Source organism: Hyaena hyaena, unplaced genomic scaffold, assembly GCF_003009895.1.
Source record: "Hyaena hyaena isolate Hyena2069 unplaced genomic scaffold, ASM300989v1 scaffold_897, whole genome shotgun sequence".
NCBI classification, from domain to species: domain Eukaryota; kingdom Metazoa; phylum Chordata; class Mammalia; order Carnivora; family Hyaenidae; genus Hyaena; species Hyaena hyaena.
The window spans coordinates 544668-558376 of NW_024081531.1; the positions used below are offsets into that span (position 1 = coordinate 544668).

The window sequence follows — 13709 nt, forward strand, 5'->3', positions numbered from 1 at the left end:
AACAAATTACTCCTTCTTAGTCTTGTTTCCCTAATCTATAAAATAAGGATAATAATACCTACCTCATAAGTTTTAGGGAAGATTAAATAAAGTAATTCAATTAGACTACTCAAGTTAGTTGTTAGCACCTAGTTACAGCTCAATACATCGAAGTTATCGTGAACACTATTACAGTTTTAAGTTTTATGCAGAGCCTCTACCAGTGTCTGCTACACAGTGCTCAGTGAACAGGCACTAAACTGGGCACATCACAAGCCTGTGTTTAATCACTAACCTCATATTCATTCTTAGGCCTAGTACTATGCAGAACCTTGTTAATTCAACGTATACATTATGGAACACCTATTAAGTGCTGGGTACTCTTCTAAATACTTGAAAAATACTGTCATTTAATCTTTCCATGACCCTATGAGTGAGGTATTATCTTCTCACTTTATAAATAAGGAAATGGAGGCCACGCAAGGATAAATAGCATGTCCTAAAGCATATGCCAATAACTAGTTTGTGCCAGAGCTAGGATTTGGATCCAGGCAGCCTAGCTCTAGAGCCTGTGCTCCTGAACACCGGGAGACACTGCTAGCCTTGCATCTCACTCCTCTCCCGCTTACCCCTTCCACAATGGCTGACTGTTCCCACAGTCCTCTAAACAGGCCAAGAAGCCTGGCTCAGTCACAGTGCCTTGCTTTCAATCTTGCCTTCCTTCCCACCACTTCCCAATTCACCAAGCGGCCCTCCCAGGTCCTGTACTCTACTGATCTTAATCTAAGATATCCTTCAAAACTTGCAACTTTCTCCCCAACAATGTTGTCAGTTTTTCCTTCCACTCACTCTGTTTTCTGCTGTCTGGCTCAACTCCATTTACATGCAGAGGGGTCAGGGTAACAGGTCCTTATTTCTTGCATGTCCAATTCTGCCTACACCACTAAATGATAATTCCAGGAGAAAGGAATCCACAGCCTCCTCTGCACTGAAGGATTGGTTCTCATGGTTGGCCGTCTATCTGAAGATAGCCATAGACAATTCCTTATGACTTGAAACATTAAGATGCATGGCATTTATTTGATCCCATTTTTCCCATTAAGCAAATGTGAGAACAATGAATACGGTATTTGACATAAGCTAGTCTAGAGTGACATCTGGTGGCTCTTTTTAAAAGGTTCACAAATATCTGCCACTGGTTATAGGCAAAGCTCATTCCTTAAGCGAAAGGTGCCTTATACATCAAAGCCTATGTCACAACTGGGCTACCTGTAAAGACGACAGGAAGAATCAAGTGAGATTAGATAAGGAGAAATCCTTCTTTTTTCTTTTAATTTTATCTGAACAGAAATCCTTTATATTCAGTAAGTCATAAAGATGTGAAACCACTCCCCTCAGCAGGAAAGACAACTGGTACAAAGGCTCACGTTTAAAGATAGAAGTGGAAGTTTCCCATTCCAGTCCTTGCTGTTAGCTTCTAGTGAATAGGCAAGACCCATTCCTCTTTGAGCCTCAGTTACTAGATATATATTTTTTAATACTGGGATTAAACTCAAGTTATACTTCTCTTTCTATAAAAGAGTATCATCTATAATATATAAAATTTCCTTAATTTTTTTCTATTTATTTATTTTTTAATGTTTATTTTTAAGAGAGAGAGAGAGAGAGAGAGAGAGAGAGAGAGAGANTTTTTAAGAGAGAGAGAGAGAGAGAGAGAGAGAGAGAGAGAGAGAGAGGGAGAGGGAGACAGAGTGTGAGCATGAGCAGAGGAGGGGCAGAGAGGAAGACACAGGATCTGAAGGACGCTCCAGGCTCCGAGCCATCAGCACAGAGTCCAACGTCGGGCTTGAACTCACAAACTGTGAGATCATGGACCGAGCTGAAGTCAGTTGCTTAACCAACTGAGCCACCCAGACACCTTTATTTCGCCTGCATTTTAGGTGCCAAGTTGGTAGTTATGATCTCCCATTTAAATACCACCTCTTTTACACTAATACTTAAACAAAATGAACCAAAATTTAGAAGTTAAAAGTACTCTCATAAAAAGTGGTAACAATGGTACCACTCATATTTTCAAGATGAGTAATAATAGATAATGCATGTCATGCTAAATATTTTTGTATATATATTGCCTCATACTACCGGACACTGAACCTGAGAAGGTATCAGCATCAGATAGTCACAAACTGTACCTTCGGGGCCCAGGATGCCATTGGGAAAGAAGTGGGGAAACATAGCAGTCCCCTATAGGCTCATCCACCATAGCTGAGGACATCAACATTGGACTACAAGCCTTGCCTGCCCTGACTTTACAGTCCTGTCCCTTTTCTGACTGCCCTATCTGTGGTTAGGTAGAGGATGAAGTGTAAAAGGCAAACTCAGGGGCAAAGCTAACCTGCTATATCCCAACTTCTCCACTGGAGGCATCCAAGACCAAACCAGGCTCAATCTGGGGCTGGGGTGGGGGTGGGGGTGGGGGAAGGGGGTGAAAAGTCTAAAACTGGAAAGGTTATTGACGCTGTGATATGACTCAACAGAAAATTTTTTGTGCCTGGAAAATGAGACTGTTTATTATTATTGAAGGTGACAGCAAAAGCTATGAAACCCCAAGTACTATCAGGGCTATAGAAAAGAGGCTTGACATCACATAGAGTGACAGCAACAGTGAGAAAGAATAAATCATTCGTCAAGGCTTACCCCATTCAGTTCATTCAATAAACCATATTTACTGTCTTGGACTCGAATAGAAATTGTCCATTTTGAAATATGAATAAGCAAAGGCAACAAGCCAACACAAAACTTCTGAAAGAATGGGAGAGACTCAAAATACAAGAGATAGTGAAGAAAATAGTCTATTACTTCTGCTTTTCCCTGTCAAGGAAATTAAACAAAACATGAATGCTCTGAAATAGGAAATAAATCTGTAACATACAATGAAAAGAAAACTAGTGGAGCAAAGGACTACTAGCATTATATGAACTCTATAAAAGGACTAGGAGTTAGCCAGAGCACAATAGGTCAGTGACAGAAGGATAGGCTTGAGGGGGGAAAAATCATATAAGGCTTAGGTTTTTAAAAAAATGACTAAGATGCAAATGGTTAAAGAAGCACAAAAAGTACCGGGAAGGCCATTAATAATTGCTCTCCCTTAAGAGAAAAAAATATAATTGCAATAGAAAAAAAATTAAAAATTATTTTTGGAAGAAAATAATCCAGAAACAAAGCAGTTGTTTATCTGAAGGTCCAATGAGTTCCCTGTTTTCTGGGAAAGTTTAATAAATATTGTGATAGGTCTATTTGGAGTTATTATATGTCAAAATTAAAAGCAGCTCCTTCCCAGCCAGCACCAAGCAATGGGCATCTCTCAGGACAATTAATACAAGTGCCAGCCGCCCCATAAGAGGGAGCATGAGCTGGGATGCCTCGTGGCCAACAATGAATTGGCCTCCATTGCATGAACACAGTCTGTGTTCAGACAAGGCAGCAAGAAGTAGCATGCCTGGAGGCTGGATGTGGGGAACTTACCCTGAGCTCCAAGTGTTGTACACACAGAACAAGGATTACTGATGTTGTCTGCAATGCATCTAATACCCAACTGGTCCCACCAAGACCCTAGTGAAGAATGGAATCATTCTCATCAACTGCACACTGTCCCAATGGTGGTACAGTTCCCGCAATGCACTGCTCTTGGGCTCCAAGAAAGGGGTCATACTGACTCCTGAAAACGAAGAGATTTTAAATACAAAAACAATTAAACACAATTCAAAGAAACAGGATGACAAGGAAAAGAATGCCAAGATCAGCATCTTCTGAAGGAGTAGTTCCAGCCAGGCAAGCTTGTTGCATACATGGCTTCAAGATCAGGCCAGTGTGGCCGAGCACATGACTATATGCCATAGGGCAGAAGGCTGGAGTTCTATCTGAGGAAAAACAAGGCTCAGAAAGGCAAATAAATCCTCTTCCCCCCTATTGTCCCTCATGTAATAAAAAAATAAATAAAACAAAATAAGTACCAACAGCAAAACAAAAAAACACCCCCCACACACAAAAATACAGGAGACATGGTGGCTGAAAGGAAGGTAACATATATCAACTGACTTCTCAGTTTATATGCAAGCAGTTGACAGAACTATGCTTTATAGTTTGGACAGGGAACCACATATTTGTAGAACATTGTCTCCATCCCATGGAAATATACATTTATATACTTACCCTGCCCTTTTCCCTTCAACTCCAAACTCATTCAAGTGTCAGCCCCCTATCTCCACGCGATTATCTAACAGACCACTCAAAAGAACAATTTCACAAACTACACTCCCATCTTCTTCTAAAATCTAGGTCCCAGTTTCTCCACCTGAGTTAATAAAAACTGCATTTCCTAGTTACGTGGGCAAACAACAGTGGAGTTATCTTTGACTTCCTCCCCCAATGCCTATCCCTCTCTCTGGCATTTGCTGCATCTGACTATTTTGCAATCAATTGGCTCCACTGACAGCTTTTTACTGTCTTTACTTTCATCCTTCCCACCCAGTAGTCTGTTCTGAGGGTGATGCTGTGTTCTGTCATCTGAATCAGGGGCATTTTGTTTTGTTTTGTTTTGTTTTTATTTCTAGGAGAGACAGAGAGACAGCGCGAGCAGGGGAGGGTCAGAGAGAGAGGGAGTCACAGACTGAAACAGGCTCCAGGCTCTGAGCTGGCAGTCAGCACAGAGCCTGACACGGGGCTCGAACCCACGAACCGCGAGATCATGACCTAAGCGAAAGTCGGACGCTTAACCGACTAAGCCACCCAGGCGCCCCATGAATCAGGGGGATTTTGGTTGGGTTTTTATTTTTAATTTAAATTTTAGTTAACATACAATATTGTTTCAGGAATAGAATTCAGTGACACCCAGTGCTCATCTCAACCAGTGCCCTTCTTAGTACCCATCACCCATCTAGCCCATCCCCCACCCACCTTCCTCCATAAACCCTCAGTTTGTTCTCTATAGTTGAGTCTTTTGTGGTTTGTTTCTACTTTCTTCTCTCCCCTACCCTTTCCATATGTTCATCTGCTTTGTTTCTTAAATTCCACATATGAGTGAAATCATATGGTATTTGTCGTTCTCTAAATCGAGGCATTTTGAATGGGAAAGTCACCACAACAATAGGCATAAACTAAAACTGTCTTGCACAAGCCGGGTCATATGGTCACTCTATTTAATCTCAACATGAGAGCCAAAATGTCTCTTTAAAACCTAAGTCAGTCCCTTCACTCCTCCACTCAGAGGCTTCTCAGCTCACTTGGTGTAGAAGCCAAGGTCCTCCAGATGACCAGCAAAGCTTTCCATGATCTGCTCCCCACCCAGGCCTCTGACCTATCTCCTCCTTTTCCCCTCCCTCCCTTTGTTCAACTTTTTCTTTCCTGCCCTGCATACTCCTGCCTCAGAGCCTTTACTCTGAGGTTCCTTCTGCCTGGAAGGCTTTCTCCTCTGGTATTACGTCAATATCATTTACTTCTTCCATTTCTTCTAGTCTTTGTTCCAAGATCACCCTCTCAGCAGAACCTTTCTTAGAACTCTGTTCAAAATTGCAAACCCCTCCCCTCCGCCACCTAATGCCTCTTCCCCTGCTTTTTTTGTATAAGTACTATAACCTTCGCATATTCTATGTAGCTTATTTATCATGTTTTACCGTGCCCTCCCATCACTGCCCCGCTAGAACTATTTCCATGAAGACAGTGTTTTGTTTTCGCTTTTGTTTTGATCTAGTACTGATGGTACAACAGTAAATGGAAATAAATGAAGACCAACCAAATGAGAGCAAGTAAATTTATTGTGAGCTTGCTCTAGCAAGGGAGTCAGTCACCAGTGCTTGCATTTTCGTGGAGACAAAGACAGGCAGAGCAGTGGGAAAGCTTTATAGCTGAAAAAGGGAAGACTTCAGGCTATTGTCAAAGGGAAGCTAAAGGTGGGCTTACTAGAAGCATGGCATGTATGTGACTGGTCAGGGGAGCGTACTGAGCTTTCTCTAGTTGGTTCTAAGTTGGAGAGGAGACAAATATTAGAGAAACTGTCAGTTATTAATCAAGTCCTGACCATTTTGGACTAACATTACAGAAAACTGACTTCCTCCAAGCCGGACTTATAGAAAGCTGGCTTCCTGGATGGTTAATGTAAACAAGAGGATTGTTTTCTGCCATAGGTTCTGAGTCAGAATTCTATATTTATCTGGTCTGGCTATTGTCCACTTGTATATTCAGTCTCTCAAGTACCTGGCATAGAGAAGGTGCTTACTATTTGTTGAATGAATATCATTCTGTTTCTACACAATCCCAAAATTTGTAAAACTATAGACTGCTTCAATATAGACACCTACATGATGGAAATATGGATAAAAATATTCTGATCATTATAAACTGTAACATTTAAAGTCTGAAATTAAAAGGTAAACCAGAATATAACAAACATTTGAGATTAAAGTGGTCAACATGCTATTTATATCATTAAAGTGTGGATAAAGATTACAATCTGCCAAAGATAGGTTGCTCTCAACCTTTTAGCACACTGAAAGAATGGACACATGAAAAGTAACACTGGAAGACAATGAAGGGGAAATTTACAAAAATCAGCAGAAAGTAACTTACTTTCTTATGAAAGCTGACACTTCTGGTAGGGGAAAAATAATTATTATAATTACTTAGGGGACCTTAACAATAAACTAAGTATACTACAAAGAGTGAACACACTCCTTTCAATATAACTTTAAAAAACTGACTGCCTCATAACACACAAAGAAAAACTTTAAAAAACTATAAAGCATGAAGAATACTGACTTTGTTTTCTAATCTCTGCAGTAAAACTAGGAATAATAAAAGGCAAAAGCCAAACAGGAAAAACAGCAACAGTAGTGATTGCACAACCAAAAAAATGCAAGTCTTTCTCCTAGCAGCATTTGTATTACAAAAGAAGTAAAAACTTGAATGGGATACTTCAGTGATAAAGTGAGGATCACAATAAAGTGAGTCAAATTAATTTTTTGGTTTCTCATGCATATAAAAGTTATGTTTATATTATACTATAGTCAATCAAGTGTGCAATAGCATTATGTCTAAAAAACAACATGTATACCTTAATGAAAAAAATTTTATTGTTAGAATATACTTATCATCATTTGAGGTTGCAGCAAGTCAATCTTTCTGCTGGTGGAGGGTCTGGCCTCGATGTGGATGGCTGCTGACTGATCGGCATAGCAGTTGCTTTAAAGTTGGGGTGGCTGTGCCAATTTCTTAAAGTAAGACAACAATGAAGCTTCCCCCATCAATCAAATCATCCTTTCATGAATGATTTCTCTGTAGCCTGTGATGCTGTTTGATAGCATTTTAACCACAGGAGAAATTCTTTCACAACTGGAATCAATCCATACCACCGCTTTATCAACTCTGCTTATGTAATGTTCCAAATCCTTTGTTGTCATTTCCACAATCTTCACAGCATCTTCCCCAGGAGTAGATTCTATCTCAAAAAAGAACTTTTTTTGCTCAACCTCAAGAAGCAACTACTCACCCATTAAATTTTATCATGAGATTGCAGCAATTCAGTCCCACCCTCATGTTCCACTTCTAGTTCTCCTGCTATTTCAATCACGTCTCCACCACATTTCTCCACTGAAGTCTTGAACCTCTCAAAGTCATCCATGAGGGTTAGAACCAACCAAGCAAGGAGTTCCAAACCCCTACTTGATGTTGATATTTTTACCTCTTCCCATGTATTAAGAATGTTGAATTGACTTTGCCCAGATCCACCAAAGGAATCACTATGCATAGCAGCTACAGCCTCAGGAAATGTATTTCTTTAATAATAAGACTTGAAAGTCAAAATGACTCCTGAATCTATAGGCTGCAGAATGGATGTTGTGTGGGCAGACTATGAACACAACATTAATTTTGTTGTACATCTCCATCAGAACTCTGGGGTGACCATGTGCATTTTCAGTAAGCAATCATATTTTTAAATAATATTTTTTCTGAGCAGGTCTCAACAGGGGGCTCAAAATAGTCAGTAAACCATGTTATAAACAGATGTGCTATTATCCAAAACTCTGTTGTTTCATTTACAGAGCACAGGGAGAATAGATTTAGCAGAATTCTTAAGGGTTCTAGGATTTTCAGAATGGTAAATGGGCATTGCCTTCAACTTCAAATCCTTGGCTGCATTAGCCCCTCACAAGAGATTCAGCCCATCCTTTGAAATTCCAAGGCCAGGCACTGATTTCTCCTCTCTAGCTATGAAAGTCCTAGATGGCACATTTGTCCAATACTAGGCTGTTTCACCTATATTGAAAACCTGTTTCTTAGTGTAACCACTTTCTTTATTTTAGCTACATCCTCTGGATAACTTGCTGAGCTTCTACATCAGCATTTGCTGCTTCACCTTGCACTTTTAAGTATTAACTTGAGAGAGAGAGAGATAGAGAGAGAGAGAGTGTGTGCAAGAGCGCATGTCTGCAAGAAAGAGTGAGCAGGGGAAGGACAGAGAGATAGGGAGAGAGAGAATCCCAAGAAGCAATCTCATGAACTGTGAGATCATGACCTGAGCCAAAATCAAGAATCAGACACTTAACCAATAGAGCCACACAGGCACCCCTCACCTTGCACTTTAATGTTATGGAGATAGCTTCTTTCCTTAAACCACATGAACCAACCTCTCCTAGTTTCAAACACTTCTTCTACAGCTTCCTCACCTCTCAACCTTCACAGAATTGAAGAGAGTTAGGGCCTTGCTCTGGGTTAGGCTTTGGCTTAAGGAAATGGTGTTACTGGTTTGATGCTCTATCTAGACCACTATAACTTTTTCTATATCAGCAATAAGGCTGTTTTGTTTTCTTTAATGTGTGTATTCAGTAGAAAAAGAGAAATGGGAAACTCTTAGGCCCTTGTAAAGTTCTGGAGCTGAACTTGAACTCCTACGTCAGATCAGAAAACTCAAAGATGGACTACATGCTGGAAAGTCTACCACCAGCAAAGAGAATTTTCCAGAAATACTGGCTGCAAATATCTCTACATATAGTATCCTTTGAGAATTTTAAATATAAGCCTGCTCTCACCTGAGTCTGTAGTTAAAACCATGTAACACCCAACATAAGCCAGTAAAATAAAGGAATCTGCTTAGCAGCATCCCTGGAGTCCAGCAAAATCAAACACATGCACGGTATGGTGCAAAACATGCCTAACTCCGGTCCTCTGTTTTGTGATCAAGTTCAACCCTAAATGAGACAACTGAAAAACAACAAACAAAAACACAAAGAAATAAAGAAAGGAGGAAATGGGAAACCACAAATAAGAGTCAGCAGATATAGACCCCAGGGGGCTTCAAATATTAGAGTTATCAATAGCAAGAAAAGATAAATCTTAATACACTTACTTTTCAAGGCTAAGAGATAAAATAAAAATGAGCAAGGAATCCCAAATTTAGAAGGGAGTTTCTCTGAATAGAGTGGGAAGGGGATGCCAAGGGATACCACATAGACATACGGGCACAATGTATATCATTCCATTTGTTAAATTGGAAGGTAGTAGGGTCACAGATGTTTGGTTATTATCATGTACCGTAATGCCCATTAAATATTAAGACAAATCCAAATACTACATAAAATACAATTAGAATATTAAGAAAAAACATTTAAGAACCTTTGTGAATGTCTAGACATTTCATTTTTTCCTCCAAAAGCCTCACTAAAATGAGGTTTACAATATATTTGATGGAGAGAATCAAGCCACAACAACAGAGAGGAGAAATGAGAACAAAAACACAATTGAGGGCAGGGAGGATGCTTCCTGGGGTTGCCCATGGTCCCCTGTGCTGGCCCTTCCAGCCGTGGCTCCTGTCGGGAAGGAGTGCTGCTCCCAAGCCCTAGTTTCAGCTTCCGCTATGAGGAATATATCCCATAGCCTTTTAATGCTGGGTTTCCTAGTCCCACCAGACTATCCTGTCGGGCATCATCCTTTTTAAATAGATTTCATACTTCCATGTCTACCATGGGTTCTGTATTGATGCCCGAGGACCCATGCCTTTGTAAACTGTTAACAGAGGGCACTTCAGTTAGACCTATACCTCTTTCCCTTTCTCAGGCAAGACTCAAGCCCCAATGTTTGTTTACTTTGGTAGTTAGATCCCTTTTTATCATTTTTATCTTTAGTGAGAGGGGCAGAGAGAGAGAGAGATAAGAGAGAGAGCCTCCCAAGCAGGCTCCATGCTGTGAGTGCAGAGCCCGAGGCAAGGCTCTGTCTCACAAACTGTGAGATCATGACCTGAGCCAAAATCAAGAGTCAGATGCTTAACCTACTGAGCCCCCAGGTGCCCCTAGATCCCCCTTTTTATTCCACAAATTCAAGGAAGTATTCATCCCCTCCTCCCTTTATAGCAGAGAATTAGAGATTTGTTCTCTGGAACGGTAAGCAGAAATTTCATGAATGCCAGGCACAGTTAAAAGCAGTGCTACCATAAGGCAAACAGAAAGACTAAGCACCATCGAAAGAAGACACACAGATGGCCAACAGACACTCAGAAAGGTGTTCAACATCACTAATCATCAGGAAAACGCAGATCAAAACCACAGTGAGAGATCATCTCACACCTGTTGGCGTGGCTATTATAAAAAGACAAAAGAGAGTAAGTGTTGGTGAGGGTGTGGAGAGAAGGTGATCTCTCCTTGGGAGTGTAAATTTGTGCAGCCACTATGGAAAGCAGTATGGAGGTTCCTCACCAAGTTAACAATAGAACTACTTTATGATTCAGCAATTCCATTTCTGGGTATTTATTCAAAGGAAATGAAAATGTTAACTCAAAAAGATGTACACTCTCCCATAGTCATTGCAACATTACTATAATAGCCAAGAAATAAAAGCAACCTAAGTGTCTCTCAATGAAAAAACGGGTAAAGAAAAGGTGGCACGCACGTGCAAACACACACATACACACACATATGCATGCGCGCATGCACATACACACACACAGAGACAGAGACAGAGAGAGAGAGAGAAATATTATGCAGCCATAAAAAAGGAAGGAAATCTTGCCATTTGCAACAAGAATGGACCTTGAGGGCATTATGCTAAGTGAAATAAATCAGACAGAGAAAGACAAATCCTCTACTATCTCTTAAATGCAGAATTTAAGATAAATCTGCACCCACAGATCCAGAAAACAGACTGTTGGTTGCCAGAGGCAGGAGGTACAGGGGATGTGCCAAATGGGTGAAGGGGATCAAAGGTATAAATATCCAGTTATAAAATGAAAAAGTCATGGGATATCATGGTGACTGTAGCTATTGACACTGTATTTTATATTTGAAAGTTGCTAAGAGAGATTTTAAAAGTCTTCATCATAAGGAAAAAAAATTCTATGTGTGGTGACAAATGTTAAGAAGAGTTATTGTGGTCATCATTTTGCAGTATATACAATTATTGAGTCATTATATAATGGAAATTAATGTTATAGGTCAATTATATCTCAAAAACAGGGAGATTAAACACCAATGTATATCAACTAGGAAAGACAATGGGAAACGTACACCAGGGTGTACTGCATACTGTACAGGATACTGTAGTATGACTGTAAAACATGAACTCAAAGAGAAGGATTTAAAGTCAGCCAGAGAGAAGAGATGAACTCTCTGCAATGACTAACAAACAGAAAACAGGCTTCTTAACAGCAAAAATTCCAAAGGGTAAATGTCAACCTCAAAATGGGAACCACCCAATAAAACTACTTAAACACAACTTTTTAAAATTTTTTAAAAATGTTTTATATATTTCTGAGAGAGAGAGACAGCGTGAGCAGGGGAGGGTTAGAGAGAGAGGGAGACACAGAATCTGAAGCAGGCTCCAGGCTCTGAGCTGGCTGTCAGCACGGAGCCCGATGTGGGACTCGAACCCACAAACTGTGAGATCATGACCTGAGCCAAAGTCGGATGCTCAACCGACTGAGCCACCCAAGCACCCTCTTAAACACAATTCTTAAGAACTTGCCACCAGCAAAACCATAATAAAGAAAATTTTAAAGGATTTCCTGATTATGTAAAATTGAAAAACTGGCCTAGAAAGAAGTTCTGAGTTTAAAAAAAAAAAAAAAAAAAAAGCCAAGAATTTAATAAATGTAAAAATAAACGTAAACATTATATGAAAATACTAATACCAGGGCACCTGAGTGACTCAGTTGGTTAAGCATACAACTTCAGCTCAGGTCACAATCTCATGGTTCATGAGTTCAAGTCCCATATCAGGCTCTTGGGGGTCAGCACAGGGCCTACTTCAGATCCTCTGTCCCCCTACTTTCTCTGCCCCTCCCCATCTTGTGTCCCCCCTCTTTCTCAAAAATGTTTAGGGGTGCCTGGGTGGCTCAGTTAGTTGAGCATCTGACTTTGGCTCAGGTCATGACCTCATGATCCATGAGTTCCGGCCCCATGACAGGCTCTGTGCTGACAGCTCTGGACCTTGGAGCCTGCTTCAGATTGTGTCTCCTTCTCTCTCTGTCCCTTCCCTGCTTGTGCTCTATCTTTCTTAAAAGATAAACCAATATTAAAAATTAAAAAAAAACAACAAAAAAAAACAATAGTAATACCAAATTGGGGGCTTTAAAAATTGATATAGGCATATCTTGGAGATATTGAAGGCTCAGTTCTAGAACACTTCAATAAAAGCAAGTCAAATGAACTTTTTGAGTTTCCAATGCATATAAAAGTTACACTATACTGTAGTCTATTAAGTGTGTAATAGTGTGTCTTAAAAAAAATGTACAGGCCATACGGGTGCCAGGGTGGCTCAGTCAGTTAAGCATCCAACTTCAGCTCAGGTCACGATCTGACAGTTTGTGAGTTTGAGCCCCACATCAGGCTCTGCGCTGATGGTTGCCTGCTTGGAATTGTCTCTCTCTCTCTCTGCTCCTTATGTGCCCTCTCTCTCAAAAATAAAAAAACTTTAAAAAAATGTACAGACAGTAATTTAAAAATACTTTATTGTTAAAACAAGTTTAACTATCATCTGAGCTTTCAATGAGTTGTACTCAGTGATCACATATCACCATAACAAGTATAATAACAAAGTTTGAAAGATTCTAAGAATTACCAACATGTGCCCCAGAGACATGAAGTGAGCAAACGGTGTTGAAAATATTGTGTCCATAGACTTTCTCAACATAGGGTTGCCATAAACTTTTAATTTCTAAAAAGCACAGTGTCTGTGAAGTGCAATAAAATGAAAAACACATGTCAATACCATACAAAAATTATATGTAAACTGGAAGGAAAGAGATCAGAGAGAAAATACCGTAAGGTCCTTGTAAGTTTAAATGTTTACTTATTTTGAGAGAGAGAGAGACAGAGACAGAAAGGGGGCAGAGAGAGGGAGACAGAGAATCCCAAACAGGCTCTGCAATGTCAGCCAGGAGCCCAATGCGGGGCTCGAACTCATGAACCAGGAGATCATGACCTGAGCCAAGATCAAGAGTTGGATGCTTAACTGACTGACCCACCCAGGTCCCCAAGGTCCTTGTAATTTTAATAAAGAGGTTTAAGATGCTGATTAACTTTAGATTTGTAATTATGTAAAACTATATATATTGAAGTCAGTGGGAACTATGAGGATTTGCCATAAAAGCTGCAATTTCCTCTTTTATCCTGCTCTATGGGTGACCTTTCTCTGTCCCTTAATGAAAATTCTTATAGACTCCAAGACTATTCTTGTCACCTTTAGGT

At 40.1% G+C, this 13709-nt stretch overlaps 1 pseudogene; it reads left to right on the forward strand.

Moving 5' to 3' along the window:
* Nucleotides 1–3068: 3068 nt before the first annotated feature.
* Nucleotides 3069–3932, forward strand: LOC120222638 (annotated as a pseudogene).
* The last annotated feature ends 9777 nt before the right edge of the window (nt 3933–13709 follow it).